Source organism: Staurois parvus, unplaced genomic scaffold (genome assembly GCF_062004578.1).
Source record: "Staurois parvus isolate SC_StPar_1 unplaced genomic scaffold, SC_StPar_1.0 ptg000005l, whole genome shotgun sequence".
NCBI classification, from domain to species: domain Eukaryota; kingdom Metazoa; phylum Chordata; class Amphibia; order Anura; family Ranidae; genus Staurois; species Staurois parvus.
Genome location: NW_028317801.1, coordinates 555433 through 576684, shown reverse-complemented (window position 1 = coordinate 576684; position 21252 = coordinate 555433).

The following is a 21252-nucleotide window of genomic DNA, read 5'->3' as shown; positions in this document are numbered from 1 at the left end:
TAAAATGTATAATTTAATATGTATGATTTATTATTCTCAATTTAAAGTGGTTGTAAAGGCTCAAGGTTTTGTACCTTCATGCATTCTATGCATGAAAGTAAAAAACCTTCTCTGTGCAGCATCCTCCCCCAGCCCCCCAATATTCACCTAAGCCCCCTCTCGATCCAGTGATGTGCACTGGAGTCTCAGCTATCCCGGGACTCCCTTTTCGGCTTTTTGGCTCCCACTGCTGTCAATCACAACCAGTGGGCCAATGAGAAGAGAGATGGGGTGGGGCCGAACCACAGCTCTGTGTGAATGGCCACATGGAGTAGCTGGTGCCCCCATAGCAAGCTGCTTGCTGCGGGGACACCTGACAGGAAGGAGAAGCCAGAAGTGTCAGTGGTCGACCCGAGAAGAGGAGGATCCGGGCTGCTCTGTGTAAAACCACTGCACACAGCAGGTAAGTATAGACATGTTTGTTATTTTATCTTTTAAAAAGATAAGCCTTTAGAATCACTTTGATTTACTTGATGGGTTTGGCACTACTCATTTCTGCTTTAGTATTTCTGAATTTGGTATCACAAATTTAGGTGTCAGCTGCTTTACCTGGTAATTCACCCAAAGCGCAGATCTTTTTGGTTGCATTTTCACATGTATTCCAAACTACATTCAGTTGTTTCAGGAATTATTTGCATGGCTGCAAACAATCTCCTAAACTGAGTTGTACATTTCTAATTCAGATTCTTGATATATGCAAGATGTGAAGATAGTTTTGGTTTAAAAATGTTATACTTGACCTGCTGAAGAAAATGCAAATTTCCCAGATCCCTGGCGATCCTCTGACTTTAATACTTTCTGATTATCTGACTCAAAAAAGTTATTCCACAATCAAAGTCAGACCACCTAATCTGTATACTTGTTATGAAGGGGAGAGTAAGAAGGTATTACATTCTATTTCCATGTATCATAATTCCTCTCCTATCTCTTCCTCCACCTCATTTACAATATTTTGTTTAATGCCTAGGTATAGTCAAAAAATATTTTTTAAAAAATCAGCACAAGGGATATTATTTACAGTCTTTGCTATGTATCCCTTGTACTGCTGGCTGCTGCTTTAGTTGAGATCTTCAGCCCTCCAATCCCACCGCATTGGTAACTTTCTGGTGTGGTGGAGGTTAATAAAGACAAGTGACCTGTTATATACACTCATTAAATTAACTATGCCCACCCTTTCTGTACCCCTCTTTCATTCACAGAAGCTGTATTATAGTGTCTATGAATGAGAATAATCTATAGCTTTTATAAATGCCTGATGAGGATACACATCACCGGCAGTGTGACCAATGCTGGATTTACTTTGGGAGTTTTGATTAACTTTTCACCCATGTAGGTGTTGTTATTTACTTTTTACATTTTGTGAATTTTTATTTTAAGAATGAATAATGGGGAAGGGGGGATGGGGGGTGGACTCTGTACTTATTGACCTAGGGGGAGGAAGAATATCTGGAGTCACAGCCTCACAGAAACATCTATATAAACTAAACTATATTACACTGATAAATGAGATTAGAGATGAATTAAAAAGATTGGAGGGAGGAACCCCGACATGGATGGGCCGTATTAATCTGGTAAAAATGGTAATAGTACCAAAAATCATATATAGATATCAAATGATCCCAATTAAACTCCCAGAGATTTTCTTTAAAATAATTAAGAAATTGATAACAAGATACATATGGAGGAATAAAAAACCAAGACTGTCATACGAACTGCTAAGTAGGAGGAAAGAAAGAGGGGGTTTAGGGCTCCCAGACTTTAAAAGATATTACAAAGCGGTAATACTGGCAAGAACCATAGATTGGATATTTAATAATAAAAAAAGCTGGGTGAGAATAGAGAATGAACTCAGCGGAATAGACTTGGGAAGAATGATATGGGTACCAACACAGTATAGGGGTTTAAATGACAATGTAAATACATACACTTTGAATGTTTTAAAGATTTGGGATAACTTACACAGAAGTATGAAATGGACTTTTAATTCTACACTGATTCCACTAAAAAATACAGAGTTTTTCCCCCCAGGTAGAGAAGAAATAGGAGGGAAGTGGTTTAAAAAAGATAAGGTGCAATTAGGAGATATCTTGGTGGGAGATGAAATAGGAGCATATGGCGAATTGAAAAAAAAAGAGGGAGAGATTTTCACTAAATTAGACGAATGGCGGTATTTCCAATTGAGGTGTTTTGTCGGAAGTTTGCCAAGACCTTTAAGGACAAGAGACAATTGGAACTTGTTTGAAAAGACATTGGGAACACAAGGTGATGGGAAACACGGGATTGCTAGAATTTATAAAATACTCACTGAACTAGACACAAACACGAAACCAACATATTTAACAAAATGGGAAATGGATATGGGAGTTGTGATAGATGAGGAAAAGCAGAGGAGAATGTATAGATTAACTCACGAAAACGTCTCTATGAGAGAAGTAGAAATGAACTATAAGTGTTTGACAAGATGGCACATTTCACCAGTAGTAGAAAATAAGATGTGTGGAGAGAGTACACCGCTGTGTTGGAGGGGATGTGGAGAAATAGGCACAATATACCATATATGGTGGGGATGCCCAAAAATCCAGATATTCTGGACAACAATAATCCACTTAATAAGAAAATTGACAGAAATAGATATAAATCTAGATCCAGAAGTATGTATTTTGCACATCACGGATATAACGGTAAATAAATATAAAAAATCAGGGATATGGAACTATATAAATGCTGCAAAAGCCCTGATACCCAAGTTCTGGAGGCAAATAGAGGCACCAAAGGAAGAGGACTGGATTGAAAGAGTTGAGCAGATTAAAAAGATGGAAAGGCTGTGCCATACCCAAGAAGATAAGATGGAGGTTTATCATGGGAAATGGGAGAACTGGGAAAAAGCCAGATTATATATGAGGTGTAGGAAAGAATAAAGATAACAACAGAAAAATTCCACTTGCTGATATAAGAAGACGTAGAGAAAAGATAGAATAGGCAGAGGGGACATAGGGTGGGGGGTGGAGAAGGGGGGAAAAGGTTGCATAGAGTATATAAAGTAGAAATGTTGGTTAATATAATATTATAGAATATATTTTATATATATATATATATTTATATTGTGATGATGAAATGTAATTGAAATGGAAAATTAATAAATATTTGAATTATAAAAAAAAAAAAAAATCTGGAGTCCTCCTATTCTAAAGTGGCTTATGATTCTGATAAATCCACCAAGTTCCCCCTCCATAAACCCCTACATACCTTTTTGAGGACAGCATTTAGGGATTAGACCCTTAATCCTCTCCACAATGGTACAAGGTGTCATGCAAATGTGGGGGGAGACTTTTCCACCCTTTCAAGGTACCCTTCTAATTTTAAAGACATGTGGCCTGGTCTGTTTGAAGAAGGGGGGTGTACATGTTCGTTGCACCCGTTTCCTGGCCAAAATGGATCAGTGAGTTACACTGGCATGCCCCCTGGGCCTGCAGTGGCACATTCCTGCGACTGCTGTGTCCACTGGACACAGCAGGTTATGGTGCTTGCTTTCCGGCCACGGTGAGCAGCCAGTGTATCATGTGATTGCTATAACCAATCATAGCGATTTACATGATAACATATAATTAATGCTGTCATGAATGAGGTTTTAAGAAAAGAATATTTATAAAGGTAAGCAGCAATTTTAAAATATTTTTATGTTATGTACTGTTATTTTACATTATGCTGTGTAAATTAAAACATGTAACAAATATTAAGTGTTTTCCCAATTTATCTGCATAAGTGGTATGGACTTGACAGCGGGGGTTTTCTACACAATTCAATAGCTGCAGCCACTGAGATTGTGTATAATACTGACAGGAAAACCCCTGCCTGTCAGGTGGAAGCAGTCGGGCGGCTGCACTGCTGCCCGATTGCTTCCATAGCCCCAGATCCCGGTGCCCCCCGCCACGGCCCCCCCCGCCGCACGCATATACGCTCCCCCCATGTACCTGGCCTCAACTTGTCCATCTGCAGGTTTGAGAAGCACCATGGTGAGTGCCAGCAGGTGAAGGGGAAAGAGGAGAGTGGACAAAGGTCCAGGGCCAGTGCTAAACTATTTTGCATCTTAGGCAACACCAGCTACTTGCGCGGTCCCCCCCCCCCCCAAAAAAAAAAAATAAATAAATAATGTTTTTAAAAAGTAGAGAATATTAAATCAACAAAACATGAAACTACTAAATTTCTTTTAATTTGCAAAAATAAGTGCCATATGATACCACCAGGACCGAAATTAAAGAGAAAATATATATTAACCAAATATAAAACTCCACAGAGATCAGCAGCCACCGGCCAGCTTGCAGTAAGGAACTGAGTCTGAGGGGAAAACTGCAAGGAGCAAGACACCCGGTATCATTCTCTGTCCTTTCTTCCTTCCCCTCTGCAGCCCCTCCCTTTAGCTAAAGGATCATTCATGAAATGGCGGCGTCCCACGCGATTAATCAGCATCCGCTCCCCTCACCTCAACCATTGTCCGTCCCCCTCCTCCTCTGGTCACCTCCATGACCCACCATTCTTCTAGGCTCGGCTCACCTCTTATGGCTCCTGTCGGGGTGCAGAGTCCAGGCAGCCTCCCAGCACTAGACTTCTTCCCTCTCATACACATTGGGCCCCGATCATCCTACTCACATAGGGTTAACCCTGCAACCAGAGCACAACCCTGCCTATTGATTGGCTCTAGCTGTGTAGAAGAAGGCAGATCCAGCACTAGACACACCCATTCGGTCACTAGCCAGCTCCTTGTTACAGCTGGAGGATCGTGTGTGCCAGGGTGTGTACCGGAGATGTAGGGATCCTCTGATCAGAGACTGATGACCGCCCGGGGTCCTGGGCTAATGTCATCACTCCTAGGGGGAACTGACACTTCACTACTACATGGAGTACATATATTTTTTTAATATGTATATATATATTTACTAAATGGTCATGTGTATAGATAGGCTATGAGACAATTGTAGAGTAAAGATACCATCATTCCCTCATCATTCCCTGTGTATGAGGAGAGGGGAACTCTGCAGAGAAATGAAGAATTCATACAAGAGGACAATAGGCCACACAGAGAGAGTGCCAGCCTGTGATGCCACCCCTAGGTGACAGTACGCCCTAGGTGGCTGCCTAGTTTACCTAGTGGAAGCACCGGCCCTGCGAACATCTGCTCTCCTCCCCTTCTTCTGTGACCCGGAAGGAGGCCTGTATGACGTCGCTTCTGGGTCACGGCTGTCACTTTTCCCGGCTAGAATATCCAGGGATACATGTATTGCAATGCAATCTGCATTGCAATACATCTAATGGAGTCCTGAGGAGACGTGCAGGGTGTTTTAGATCCTGCATGTCTCAATAAAGAGAACCCGTTACCTAAAAATCATTACATAGGGGACTTTGTGTCCCCTATTTCATGAAAAGAAAAAGTTAAGTAAAAAAATGTTTTCATTGCAAAAAAATAAAGTTACACCCGAGCACATAACACCCCCACGTATACGCACCTACAAATGCAAACACACATGTAGGGGTGCCTATGCATGGAAACTTTGTTTGTGGTATTCATGTTACTTATCACCGTGTGCGATAGTGAGATAAACAATTCTAGCACAAGACTTCCTCTGCAGCACTAAACTGATGCTTTTGAAGCATCGCCTATAGAAAATATAGGGTACTGAAGTTTGTCACCATTTCATAAGCACACACCAGTTAAGCTTTGGCATGTTGGGTATCTATTTACTTGAGGCAACCTCATCTTTTATATTTTACAAAAAAATTTAGTAATTTATTGTGCTTGTTTCACCTACAATTCACGTTAGTGTGTTTTTAACTGAAAAGTCGTGTTTCCTAGAGCTTAGCGGTAATATCCGGTGACATAAAAAATTGCAACTACCACTATTTTATTCTCTAGGGTGTCTGCTTTCAGAAAATATATAATGTGTGGGGGTTTTGTGTAATCTTCAAGCCTAAAATAATTTTTAAATATATGTGCAAAAAAAGCAACAACGGCTCTGGCAACGAAAGGGCTAAGGCTGCATTACATTTTTACTTTTCCCATAGTTCTACATTAACAATTTAGCAAAGTGCAGAATATGCATATGTAGAGTGAAAATTCTAGCAGATATTCTGGGATCCCACACCACATCTTTGAAAAATGACAGTGAGAAGGTCTACATCTGTTTTCTCTAACCCACATCAGCAACAAAACTGTACATAATGCTTAACCTTCCTCGATCACTGCAGATCAGTCTGTTTTTGAATTCAAAGTGATGTTTCAACATAAAACATGATCAAATGTTTGTCTTGCCCAGACCTTTGCAGTGGTGCCTAAGCCGACCTGCAAAGTTTTAAATTTCTGAAATTTTTGTAGGCATTCTGCTTGTTAACTCGCCTACACACAGTAAATACTCCCAGGTTTAAATTATTAATCTCAACAGCCCAGTGTGAAAATGCTTGAAAGTCATGGTAGTTGTGTTATGATCTCATAAACAACATGTAAGAGACCCATTTAAAACTCATTTACCTTCCAGGAAAATGGTTGACACAACTGAAATATTTATGCAAAGATTGTTCCATATGCTCTGAAGATTGTCTAGCTGTTTTATTAAATTTAGAGAAAAACACACCACTGAGGATAATCTTACCCAACTATTCAGTAAGTGTCTGCAGTTAACTAAAATAAAAATGTTTAGGTAGAGATAACAATCTCATATCTTTATGAGTTTGAATAAATAAATCATTTAAAAAATATGGTTTATCTGTCTTTAGATATGTCAATATCAAGACAGTTCTGAAAACAGCCAGGAAACACAAAACATAGCTGCTATGGTCAGATGACAGTAAAGATCAGTTTTAATTGATCATTGCAACCAACCAAAAATGGTGCTCAATTTCTATTCTTTGCTTGAAAGGTGTCAGGTCAGTAGTCACTATTAGCCTTACAGATGTCTATAAATTAACCTCGGTGCATTCCAATAGGTAGCATGTTGGTGTATTGTAAACAAGGATACAAAAGTACAGGACAAACTGCTTCATCAGACAACAGCTGAATACTTCCAACATAGCAGTTGTGAACAATATTTCAAATTACTCCATCAGGGAAGTCAGGGTATAAAGACTTTCACCTAAAGTGGCTTTTAAAATTAATAATTACAGGTATGTACAATTTACTGACAATTTACTCAGCGCTTTACATACTATATATATTGTACGTTCACCTAAATCCTAGCCCTCAAGGAGCTTACAGTCTAAGGTCCTTAACATTCATATACTAGGACCAGGGGCGGACTGACCATTTGGAAACTCGGGCACTGCCCGAGGGCCCAGTGTCAGTAGGGGGCCCCATGAGATGCCCCTGGTACCTTTTTCATAGGCTTTTTTGAAGTCAGGGTATAAAGACTTTCACCTAAAGTGGCTTTTATAATTAATAATTACAGGTATGTACAATTTACTGACAATTTACTCAGCGCTTTACATACTATATATATTGTACGTTCACCTAAATCCTAGCCCTCAAGGAGCTTACAGTCTAAGGTCCTTAACATTCATATACTAGGACCAGGGGCGGACTGACCATTTGGAAACTCGGGCACTGCCCGAGGGCCCAGGGTCAGTAGGGGGCCCCATGAGATGCCCCTGGTACCTTTTTCATAGGCTTTTTTGAGTTTGGGCAAGGACACAGGGGCCCCATGATCCCCTATTGCCCAGGGGCCCCATGAGTTGTCAGTCCACCCCTGACTAGGACTAATTTAGACAGAAGACAATTTTTCTACCAGAATGTCTTTGGAGTCTGGAAGAAAGCCAGAGTACCTGGAGGAAACCTATACAGGCAGGTGGAAACCCCAGGCATGTAGTGCTATGGTTAGGATTTGAACCAACAACCCTAGTGCTGCTAGGCAGAGGTGCCAACTACTTAGCCATATTGTAAGCAGAGGTCTGTTTTAGTGCCAAACCCTGGGGTATGTCCACACCTTACACTATGAAGACACACTTCACCATGTCCTCACTTCATCCATGGGTAGATTGGTGGCACTAGCAGCAAGGTATTCACACATACTATACACTGTTTTATTCTTTACTCTTGGTTACATTTTCCAGTGGTGAAAAAAAGGCAAAAGATCTGTGCAAGCTGTCTATCATACTTTACAGTATATTGAGCTGTTTGTGACTCATTTTACAGTTTGTACTGAGATACTCTGGAAATGTTTAGTAGGAGCATTGAACCCCCATAGGCTTGGTGGTCCAACATGCATCACCATTCCTAGGTGGGCCACTCTGCAAGGAGATATAGGCTACATGGCTTTACAGAGAAGGCTACTCTGGACACTTTCCCACCAGTACTGACTACAAGTCTAATGAGGCAGGTAAAGTTTGCTGCTTGCAAAGGCTCCTGTCAACAACAGCTACCAAGGAGGCATACCTCCCTTCCAAAAGTTCTAGAAACATTATAACCTTACATAGCAAAAAAACTTCCTTTTCATAGTGTAATCATCCATTTTCATTAGTATTTTAGAATCTTAGCCTTTGTCATATTATTGAATAGTTTCAGTTTAAAATAATTCAAATTCATGAAAGAGAGAGATAGATAGATAGACAGACAGACAGACAGACAGACAGACAGACAGACAGACAGACAGACAGATAGATAGATAGATAGATAGATAGATAGATAGATAGATAGATAGATAGATAGATAGATAGATAGATAGATAGATAGATAGATAGATCACATATGGCACACCTATTTTTATGGCACAGATGCAAAATTAAATGTTATTACTGCATGTGCAATGCTTTACTGCCTCAATAAACCTTTGTGGTGCCAATTATTAACAAAATTATTTCATATGTCAACTTTTTGTGAGGGTACCATCCAAAATTGCAATGGTTTTAATGTACACTATATTGCCAAAAGTATTAGGACACCCCACCAAATCATTGGATTGAGGTGTTCCAATCACCTCCATAGCCACAGGTGTATAAAATCAAGCACCTAGACATGCAGACTGCTTCTACAAACATTTGTAAAAGAATGGGTCACTCTCAGGAGCTCAGTGAATTCAAGCATGGTACTCTGATAGGTTGCCACCTGTGCAACTAAGACTGGGATGCCATTAAAGTTCATATGCGTTTGAAGGCAGGCGTCCCAATACTTTTGGCAATATAGTGTATATCTGAAACTGATTAAAACCTTGTCACTATCATCCACTCCTGATGAAGTGAATATTCACAAACCACATTGAGATTGATGATACTTTTTCATTTTTGTTTTATATGCAATGTTTGTGAAAATCTAGCATGAATGCTATTATGAAATATGAGATCATGTATAAATGATGCTAAGGAGACTGACAACAGAAAATCAACTTCTTTTTCTCTTTTTCAAATTTTTTGCCTTGCAAAAGCAAAATATATTTATATTTGGATAAAGTAAAGGATTGATGTCTTTATATATTAGTTTTTGTTGGTGGTTTGATGTACCTTACTAAAGTCCCATGGGCATTTCAGTAGCTTGGTTCAAAATTTTTACAGAATTCTCTTTGTAAAATGATGTTTACTTCTGTAAAACAAACTACTTTCTCACAGTAATCTGAGGCAACCAAAAAAACTTCTTAATAAATATATGTCATGGAACTGTAACTGTAATTGCTGCCACCAAAATAAACAAGCATGGGCAACCAGTAAGAAAGTCTGAATGTTTAATTAACACCACCTGAATTATTTATGACTAGTGAGTCACTCATAAAACTGCAGTCCTATTTTATGACTGGAGGGTGCATATGGATTTTGCTGTAAAATTAAAAATGTACTTTGGTGCACATCTCGGCTGTCATAAACAAAAGATCAATCATGCACAAAAGAAATAAAAACGGTAATAGCACAAGCATAAAACAGATTTTAAATGGCAAAGCACCACATAGCAAAGATGTGAGTTCTATATATTTTTTCAAATGATCAGATTGTATTTCTCATATTGAAGGAAGATGAATTTGTCTGCATGATTAAGGGGATTCATCCTCATTAAAAGTAAAGAATTGAGTAAAAGGTAAAATAAATAAATTGTAACTTTGCTTTCCTTTCCTTTTTTCTTTTTCTACAAACTAGCAGTGCAGTTTTTGAAAGTTGCCAAATGCTGCTTATAATTACGACAGAACTATATTCATTAAAAACTTATTAAATGGATTTCTAAACGGAACTAGTTTAGGTGCCTGTGTGTCTTAATGTGGTTATAAAGGCTGAAGGTTTTTAACTCATTGACTGAGACACAGCAGTGGGAGTCAATGTCAATCACAGCCAGAGAGGGATAGGGAAGTAGGGCAGGGCAGGGCCGAACTGCACTCTATGTGTCTTATAGGCATGCAAAGGCTGCTCAGGAGCGAGCACACATGAGTGCCCCAGAGCAAGCAGGGGGGAGAATCCAGGATGGCCTAAAAGGAGTAGGATTGGGGCTGCTCTGTGCAAAACCATTGCATAGGGCAGGTAAGAATTACATTTTTGTTAGTTAAAAAAAAATCTGAACCTTTAGTATCACTTTGATATTAGACTCCTATCATCACCTTCCTGACAGAAACTAGACTAATAGAAGGCGGGCCAGTTCTAGAAGCCAATTGGGCTTTTCTTCAGTAAATATATACTGACAATGAACCTCTTTACAGAATGTGTGGTGTCCAATCAGTAGGCTGGGGTGTGTGTTTGACCAAGCTGTGCTGCTGCAATGGAGGTCCTGTACTTGGCTTTGCAGTATTGCAGGAGTTCCTGTACCAAGACTCCTGGATCCCCTTCCTGGCAGAACCCAGACTATTAGAGGAAGGGCCAGTTCTCAAAGCCGATTAGGCTCTTCTGCAGTAAACATTAGCTGACAATGAACCTCCTTCTAGGATGTGCGGTATCCAATCAGTAAGTCGGGGTATATTTACTGGGAGCCCTGTGCTATCAACTGCCACTGTTAAGTGATAGTAGCCAAAACACCATTTTATACCCTACTATTATTGGGTATAATGAGCAAAAAACAATAAAATATTGGTGTGGTGCTATATATCGCACAATATACATTCTGTGTACAAATTAGTTGTGGAAAAAAACATACATAAATAAACATCATAAATAAAGAAAGTGCTTCAATAAAGTGCAGTTTAAAGTGGTTGTAAAGGCAGACTTTTTTTTACCTTACATTCTATGCATGAAGGTTCTATGCATGAATTCTACATGCAGCTTCCCCCACAGCCCCCCCCCCCACCCCCAATACTTACTTGAGCCCAATCTTGATCCAGCAATGTGCACGAGAACCGAGTCTCTCTCGGCTCTCCCACTCCTCATTGGCTCAGATACAGCAGCCATTTGCTCCTGCGCTGTCAATCAGAGCCGGTGACAGGGATGGTGAGGGAGTAGGGCCTAGCCCCACTCTCTGTGTCATGTGGACACACACAACTCGGCTCGAGAGTGAGCACACACAAGTGCCCCCAGACTTGCTATGGGGGCATTCAGTGGGGGGGAAGTGCCAGCAGCGCCATCAGGGGACCCGAGAAGAGGAGGTTCAGGGCTGCTCTGTGCAAAACCATTGCAAGTACGTTTGACATGTTTGTTATTTAAAAAAAAAATCAGATTTCCTATTGAGGAGCAGTCTTACACTATTGGAAGCTGCCTCCTGGTTTTCTTTCCTTTACATATGCATTGGAGGAGAATTTTGGAGTTGGAGATAAACGTCCTGGAGAACAAACCAGAAAGGGATACTGGAGGAGAGAGACATCTTAAAGAGCTTTTGGCCCACTTACTACATATAATGGGTCAAGGAGCTGGATTCCACATGGATGGACGGAAGCCAATCTACAAAGCACATCATATTGGAGTAACCGTTATTCCTGTTAAGCACCATGGAGGCACACCAATAGTAGCAACTCATGGTAATGGGAACAGCTCTATATTGTAAAGTGAAGCATTCATATTACCTAGTGAATTTATCACAGTGCACTGACCGAAGGTGGCAGTAAGTGACTATTTCAACTCAACCGTTATATTTGGCTATGGTATCATGCTCTAACTACCATTATCCTTGCTCAATGTATACTGCATTGGACTTCCTTCTTCTATACATATATACTTATCCTTTCCTAAATGAGCTGTTTAAACTCCTTAATTTGAGTGGACACTCTTAATTTACATCTCTGCTTAGGCAGTCTGAGCTTTTACCAACACATTGCCTATTTGATCACCATACTGCATGATCTACAAGATATCTCTATGTCGCTGCTTTGTTTCTCATGATGCCTTATTATTGATGATTGGAGACAGTTACCAGCAGTAGGAACTATCATTGAGATTTTACTATTCACTATCTTTATGCTGTTTTGCAATGCAGCAATCGGATGCAGGTGTTTTGAAGATTATCACATTGATATGCATTTGATTGCATGGGGGCTTGGCAGATGTATTTGATGTGAACCCACTTTTGAAAAACCTCCAATAAACCACCGACCATTAAGCTCCATGTACATGGACTTTTGCAAGACACTATCCTACATTGCCTTTTCAGCAATTTATTAATCATGCAGTATAGTCCCCACTTTAATGATGTGCATGTGATTATATTTGTTCTCCAAGCCAATTTGATGATTAATATTGACCATTTTCTATGTTCCCAGTACTTCAAATAATTTCTTTTAATTACACTCAGTAATGTTTTTCTGCAAATAATTTAATGCATATGCTACTCTGCCTGGGTAATTGTACACTGCACACAGTCTGTTCTCTACAGCTGTATTCTCTTTTGCTAAAACATGCGACAACTGGACTCAGCATTGAGCACCACTCACATATAGGGCATTATGCATTCAGGGACATCTGCCCTGAATACAGAAATTCTGCATTTGTGGAATACATCCATGTATGCATACATACCTAAATGCGGGTACCACTTAGTACAGCATCCAGCTTCTTACAGCCTCAAGGTATTTCAGCCTGTCATAGATTTAGACATGCTGCTGGCTGCGGGGCTAGATGCTGCACCTACACCTCCAGGGCACACAAAACATTTTGAGATTTGATGCTGATATGCCTAACTGCCCATATGCATTTAACTTAACCCTCTGGGTTAATCCTAAAGATTATTCTCCTTGGGACAGAAAGTGGGGAACATCCAAAACTCTAAGTAGTTACCGTAACATAAATACTGTATAGGGTAAATCTTCCAATAGGGGCCCTTGTTCCTGTGATAACCAGTAACAGATCATTTTGATTTTCATTTGGATAAATTAAAAGGAAGAATTACAATTTATGCAATGTTTATATTGTTGTCTGACACTACTGCGTAGCCTTTGGGGGATATTTACTAAAGCTGGTGCACTCAGAATCTTCAGCCTGTTCAGTTAAGCTTTGACAATAAAACCTGGAAGCTGACTGGTTTCTCTGCAGAGCTGCACCAGATTTTGCACCATGCAGTTTTAGTAAATAACATTCTTTGCCTCACTCCCCTCCCCTCTGATGCCCATAATGGAAATTGATGGAGCAGTTGTCACAGGGACAGGAATGTGTTTGGGCTTCTGTCTGTGTCCCAAGCGAAAAAATTTCAGATGTGAAATCTCCCTAGCGAGAACATAGAAGGCAATAAAAAGTTTACAGTCTCTTAAACCTTCTTTGCCCAAGCTTACAGTTAATTTAACAAGAATCAAAGTAATACAAAATGTACTACTGTATATTCATTCTACTAATCATTTTCAGTTTCAAGATTTATTGTATTTTTCTTTTCCAAATTCTTACTGACCCCAACTGAGCAAAATTAAATTAGGTATTGTAGCATGTCTTAAATAGCTGTCAAATGTGTCTATTAATGCACAACTTTAAGTGTCAGCTGTGCTAGTAATTTATGACTTACCATGACTCCAGATTCAAACACAAATGGGTCAATGATTGTTCAGCAGGGATAACCTACCACATATTCAGTTAAAATGTAACTATGGACAAAATAAAAAAAATCACATATATGCTGCAATGTGTCTCAAGCATTAAAACAGCAGTTTTGTTTTCTGTGTCCTCTCTTTAATATAATTGCATTACCTGTTGATTCTTCAACTAATACAGTATGCTCTGCAGTAAAATGGCACAGCAGTTGTTAGTCACCTTGTAGACAGGATAACCTTAGATGAACATTTAGTTTAAAATGGACTTTAAATAAAAGAAAAACAAATTAATTTGTATGTAGAACCAAAAGGCTTTCTTTTTTTAGTTTTTGATTTTAGAGATGTAGCGTACTCTAAGGCGAGCCATAGATTAACCGCTGGTGAAAGGAAAAAAAATTGTTTGATTCCCCCATAAACACAGTCAGTGTTGATAGGGGAATGCCTCCTACAGTGCTATTGTATTCTGTGTGTAGGAAATTTGGTGTACATTCAGAAAACACACCAAAAATACATGATGCAATAAATGTCTATGGCAAAGTGCAGGTATTCCACACCAAACCCACTGGTACAGTGTGCTGCACCTGAGGTGCAGGAAAACCACATCAGTGTGAAAGCACCCTTAGTGGGTCTTCTCAGACACCTAGCTGCTACCATCAACTGCATGGTGATGACCCCATTGTTCTGCAGTACAGGAGGCACCTTATTTAAGCCTTATTAGCCTGTGCTTGTGATAGCATTAGTTTCCTGGATCCCTGTTTGTTTCCCTGCCTGACCCACTCCTATTATCTTGGATTCCCTTGTTGCTAACCTTTGCCTTGTACCTGGATTACTCTTTGGATTGCTGCCTGAACTTGACCTCATATTTTTGACTGGACTACATTTGCTTGCTACTAGCCCTGACCTTGGAACTGTTTTTGTACCATGTTTGCTAACTCGCCCTGAGTTTGGACTTCCCTTCTGGGACCTGTGATGTTACAGGCCCAAGAGATTGCGGGTGGGGGAGTGCCGGACTTCCTTCCAAATTGCTTAGGCAATCCGAGTGGAAGTGGGAAAGGGTACCTGCCAGAAATAGGTACCCTCTCCCTAGAAAAAAACTTCCAAAAATGTTAGAGGATGATGGGAGGATCAAGTAATGTTCTGCTATAAGGGGTTGATATAGACCAAGAAACACTAAAAACCGGCTATTCACATAGCAGATTTTCCTATGTCTTCTTGATCTCATGACATCTCCAAAATTTCTATTTTCCCTTTATTTTTTGTCTCGGTAACAAATCTCACTAGGGATCAGTAAAAGTAAATCTCCCCAGCAGGGACACAGATCACAATAAAAAAAATGGCAGAGGGTCTAACCCTTCCTTACCCCATTGAAAACGTAAAAAACTTGCTACAGAAAAGGGAAAAATAACATTTATTGGTGGAATCAACAGGCAATATGTAATAGGGCAGTCAGAAAAAGTAAAACCACTGTATTAATACTAGTGGCAGATTACATCATATACAGTATGTCTATTTTTTATTTTGCCCAAAGTTTCATTAGAACCTTAATTTCAATGACTAATTGGTGCTGTTAGGAGGAATACCTGGGTACATGGGGAACATTTGTATAGTTAACTGTTTCTAGTGTGAAATCTAAAGAGTGAGTCCTTTGAAAGAATGTTATAGCATTTACTGGAATTTCTTGTTAGCAAAAACTCTTTCGGAAAGTGATAAATTGCTATAGCTTTTAATGAATTCAGTCCCAGTAGCCTCTGTAAATATGAAAAGGGACTGAAAATATTCATTAATCTGTCTGTAGCTTGCTGCTCTGATTTACTTAATAACTGTCATAACCTTTGCCAATCTTCTGTCTCAGTTACAGATGATAATGAAAAAATGCCCCTTCAATGATTGGCAAAAAAAACATGTATTATTTGCGATCCTGTTTTCTTTTTTTTAACGCAATATTTCTTTAGTGCCAATTAACAAGAAACAAACCGACTGACATAAAATTTATTTGTATACAGTTAAAGGCAACGTATTGTACATTGGTCTTGTTTTTAAGCAAGGATAAAAATAAATATTATAAGAAAACAGTAATGTAAATAAATGTAAATTGTCTTGCATACACCAGCAAATTAAGCACTCGGCCCCTAATCCTCTGTTGCCTTAGCTGGTTTGTTAGAAAAAAGCCTGTTGTATACAGAGAACAATAACTCATGCTGAAATTTTACACAAACAAGAAAATGAGTCTTGGAGGTAGATCACTGTCTATTGGACATGCTCTACATTGCTCTGATAATGCAAGAAAAAGGCCTAACATTCATGAACCACCCTATCTGACAGACCAGTACTACAACAGATTGAATGTGAAGTGGTTTGAAGATTAGTCCTTTCTTTTTGTTCTGGTAACCTTTATCACTGCGACAAAAAGTGATGGGAATTTCAGGTTTTTTAATAATCACAGGAACAAAATGTTGCAGAAAAAATTCACATGAAAGTGGAACACTTGGATTTTTTTAACTGATATGTTATTGAGATATTTTGAGATATTTCAAATTACAATCTGCAGAAAAAGAAGTACATAAAAATACAATCTACAGTTGCACATCATGCGGAGAAATAAATCATGCTTTGCCAATTACAATATGAAGAGTAGTGTGTATCTAAATGTAGTACCAAGACATGGGTAGACGAGAAGGGAACAAGGGAAAAGAAAAAGAACAACACGTTGTACATTCAATATTGAAGTATTAATTGGAAAAACAGGCCTTTATATCCAAGATAGGGGGGGAGACATCTAGGGAGAGAACATGTATTAGTCGATATTGGTAGGCCATGTAAGACTGAAACGTATCTAAATGTAGTACCAAGACATGGGTAGACGAGAAGAGAACAAGGGAAAAGAAAAAGAACAACACGTTGTGCATTCAATATTGAAGTATTCATTGGAAAAACAGGCCTTTATATCCAAGATGGGGGGGAGACATCTAGGGAGAGAACATGTATTAGTCGATATTGGTAGGCCATGTAAGACTGAAACGTAGATAAAAAGAAAACAGCAAATTAGACAGCTCCCCCATTGTTAAGGACTCTGCAGCTAGGCTGGACCAAAGGCTAGGGATATGAAATCGGTGTATTAAGATATTGTGACACTCCTAGAAATGAAGATAGAGACCAAAGTTGAAATAATTTAGGGGTAGCTAAGTGGGCCTTAGCAAACAAATGATCCATCAAGTAGTGTTCGTTAAGGATTTTATTTTTTTTTTTTTTTTTTTCCAAAAAGTTTTATTGAAGTAAGAAAGACAAAACAGATCATAGACAGATACGGATCGCAGTCCGTGCACATCTTCATATATGTTCTCCCGTATCGCAGACGGGAATAGGACGTTAGAATAGATTTTAGAGCAACATGCATCCAATTCCCACAATAAAGCATATGCAAAAAGTATAACCATAGTAATAATATTTACCATCTGTAATGTTCGATAAATATGGTATACAGTAGTCTCTATGTAGAGAGAGCTCAAGCAGCAAGACTATGAGGCGCAAGACAAACGAATTATCTCAAGGCACATATGTCTGCTATATCCGTATCCAAAAATCGTGGGTTAATTTTCTAAAGTACTATCACACTTGTACATCTAGAAGTGTTCTGATCCTTGTAAATAATATTGCTATTTAGAATATGCGAAAAAGGGTAGCTAAAACGGGAAAGAAAAGAAAAGAAAGAGACTCGAGTGGAAATGGAAAAGGAGTATGGGAAGTAATATCCGAGTGAGGAGGAGTGGGATAAGGAAGACATATAAATAGGGGGGGAGAGAGAAGAAAAGAAAAAAAAAAAAAAAAAAAAAAAAAAAAAAAAAAAGGGGGGGGGGAGTTGGGGATTAGAATTAAATAAGTATAACTAAACCAATCACATCACATAGTATCGGCCTGGTTATAACAGATGCTGTCTTAAATTAAGGTCATAATCTCTTTAAAGTCCAGTAAAGGAATTATTCCTGGGGTGAAAGATCCAGAGGTTCTCCAGTTTACCAAATCTGCTCGCTCATTCCTTCATTAAGCCATGATAAGTCTCAGTAGATAGGAAGTGAGTCCAACATGCCCATGTCTTCCTGAATCGCTCGGGGTGTTCTTTCGCCACTGAGATCAGCTCCTCCATTTCCGCGATCTTATTGATCCTAAGAATCCACTCTCGCATGGTGGGAATATGGTCTGATCGCCAATGAACAGGAATACACTGTTTTGCCGCATTTATCATGTGTAAAGCAAGCGACTTACGATAGGTCTTCACAGGAAGAGAGGAATGATGGAGTAGACATTGTGCTGGGGTAAAGTCTAGGGCGTATGTAGTGACTTGTGCGATTATGTCCAAAACATTTCTCCAGAAGGGCTGCAGTTGCGGGCACTCCCACCATATATGCAAAAGAGTGCCTGTTGCCTGGCAACCTCTCCAGCATAAGTTAGGAACACTAGGATCAAATTTATGAAGCACAGATGGAACTCTGTACCACCTGGAAAATACTTTGTAGTTGCCTTCTTGTGTAGAAACACACATGGAACCTTTATGTATGTGATCATAAATCCGGTCCCAGTCCTCTGGAGAGAGTGGGATTTGTAGATCACGTTGCCAGGCTATACAAGCCCTCTGCAAATGAGAGGTATTGGAACTTTCCAAAAAAGAATATATCTTAGATATTACATGCCGCTGAGGGGAGTCTGTAAAGCAGAGCTTCTCAAATGCAGTAAGCGATCTTGACAAATCCTGTAAATGTGGGGAGTTACGCAAAAAGTGGTGTAATTGTCTATACATCCAAGGCGTTAGAGTGATGGAGGGCCACGCCCGAGTAATGTCTTCTCTAGATAAGAGCTTAGAATCTTTGAAGAGTTGACGTACTGTCAGGTTATCATCACGGTTATACCCAGCGAGAAATGTTGGAGACATCCCCGGAACAAAGTCTGGATTCATTTTGATCGGAGTGAAAGGGCTCGGAGAGGAAGAAAGTTCTTTTTTCTGGAATAATTGTGAGCTACAGCGTAATGTGGGACCTATAAGTGGATGACTCCGAAACTCAGAAGGGACGTGGGAAGTTTTCAGCCAAGGGGAGGTAGAAAGAGGCGTCTGAGAAAAATCAGCCTCCAAACCAACCCAGACCTTAGGAATGTGATTCGTGGTCCAGTCTACTAACCTGGCTAGGTGGCAAGCTCTGTAATAACGGTTAATATCTGGTAATCCAATACCTCCATTCTGCTTGGGCATAGTGAGTTGGGCATAGCTAATTCTTGGACGTTTATTATACCACAGAAAGGAGGAGCAGAGCGTTTTATACGATTGAAAGAACGAATTTGGCAATTGAATTGGTATTGTCTGTAGTAAATATAATATTCTGGGGAGCACGTTCATCTTAAGAATTGCTGCTCTACCAAACCACGAGAACCAAGGTTTGTTCCATGTCTGGAGGTCTTTGGAGATGTTACGTAAGAGGGGAAGAAAATTTTTTGTATACAGTTCTGTAAGATGGGATGGTAGTTGGATACCTAAGTAAGTGATAGCTTCACGTTGCCAGGTAAAGGGAAAATTTAGTGTCGCCTGTCTAATCACATCTGGAGTCAATGATATATTAAGCGCTTGGGATTTAGAAAAGTTGATTTTAAAATTAGCCAAATACTGAAATAATTTGAAATCTTGTAACAGATTAGGTATCGTGATATGTGGGTCAGTCAAGAAAAGTAACACGTCATCAGCAAAGGCTGCCACTTTATGCATTTTGCCATTGATCAAAATCCCCTTAATGTTATCATTATCTTTTATGCAGTTCAAGAAAGGTTCCAGAGTAAGAATGAATAAGAGGGGTGATAGTGGGCATCCCTGTCTAGTCCCATTGCTGATTGAAAAGGAATCCGAAAGGCAGCCATTCACTCGCACTCGTGCCGTGGGGGCATTATATAAAGACAGAATAAATGACAAAAAACGCAAAGGAAGTCCAATGCCAATCAGAACTGCCTCTAGGTAATCCCATGCTAGTCTGTCAAACGCCTTTTCGGCGTCTAACGAGAGAAAGAATCCAGATCGTTGATTTTGGGTTAACCAATGATGTATATTCACGGCCCTTATAGTGTTATCTCTGGCCTCTCTCCCTGGGACAAAGCCCACCTGGTCCGGTGATATGATGGAATCTATTACCTGTTGCAAACGGGTAGCCAGAATCTTGGCAAAAATCTTTAGATCAACATTCAATAGAGAGATCGGACGATAATTTGCAGGTGATGTATGGTCCTTATTCTCTTTGGGTATAACCGTGATGTGAGCCTCGGAAAGATGGCGCATAGACTGCCCCGGCGTGTCTAGTGAGTTGAAGGCCTGTAGAAATGGAAGCCCCAAGACGTCAAGAAAAGACTTGTAGTAAGAATTGGTAAAACCGTCAGGTCCTGGACTTTTACCCGGTTTCAATTGCGCAATAGCTTGTTGAAGTTCATGCGACGTCAGAGCTCCCTCTAAATCCTTCACTTGTGATCTAGATATCGGTTTAGGAAGATATTGTTTAAGGAATTGCTGTATAATGGTCTTACGCGGCCTAGTATCACCTGTTGGTTTGGATGGTAGGGGTAAGTTATAAAGGTTAAAATAATATTCCTCAAATTCCTTCGCAATATCCGACGACAATTTCAGTGAGTTACCAAATTTAGAATGGAGCAGATATACGTGCCGAGCAGCTTTTTTAGATTGTAAAGCCCGGGCAAGAAATTTTCCACTCTTATTGCCATGTTCATAGAAAAGTTTTTGTTGTAGAGTAAAATTGCGTTTCGTTTTCTTTTCCACTAACTCGCGGAGTTGTTTACGTGCGTGCTCTAGCTCAGTAGCGCATCTTAAGGCCATTGATCGTTTATGAGAGCACTCAAGTGTACGAACTTTATGCAATAAAGAGTTGAACGATGCTAGAGCCTGACGTTTTCGTGTTGCGGAGATAGACATTAGAAGTCCACGGATCACACATTTGTGTGCTTCCCACCGTATGAGAGGGGACGTTTCCGTGGATGTGTTTTCCCGAAAATAGTTTTTCAGGGCATCGCGGATCTGGGGGACAACCGATGCATCCGTAAGGAGAAATGGGTCCAGTCTCCATATTTTGGAAATGCCTGGTGTATCCGGAAATTGCAAGGTTATCATAATTGGATGATGATCCGAAAGGATCTTTGGTTCGATCGAGGCAGACTTCAGGGTATATAGATCGTTTTGCGAGATGAAGAAATAGTCTATTCTAGAATAGCGGTTGTGAGGAGCAGAGTAAAATGTATAGTCTTTGCCCGATGGGTGAAGAGTACGCCAGGTATCATGTAGGAGAAG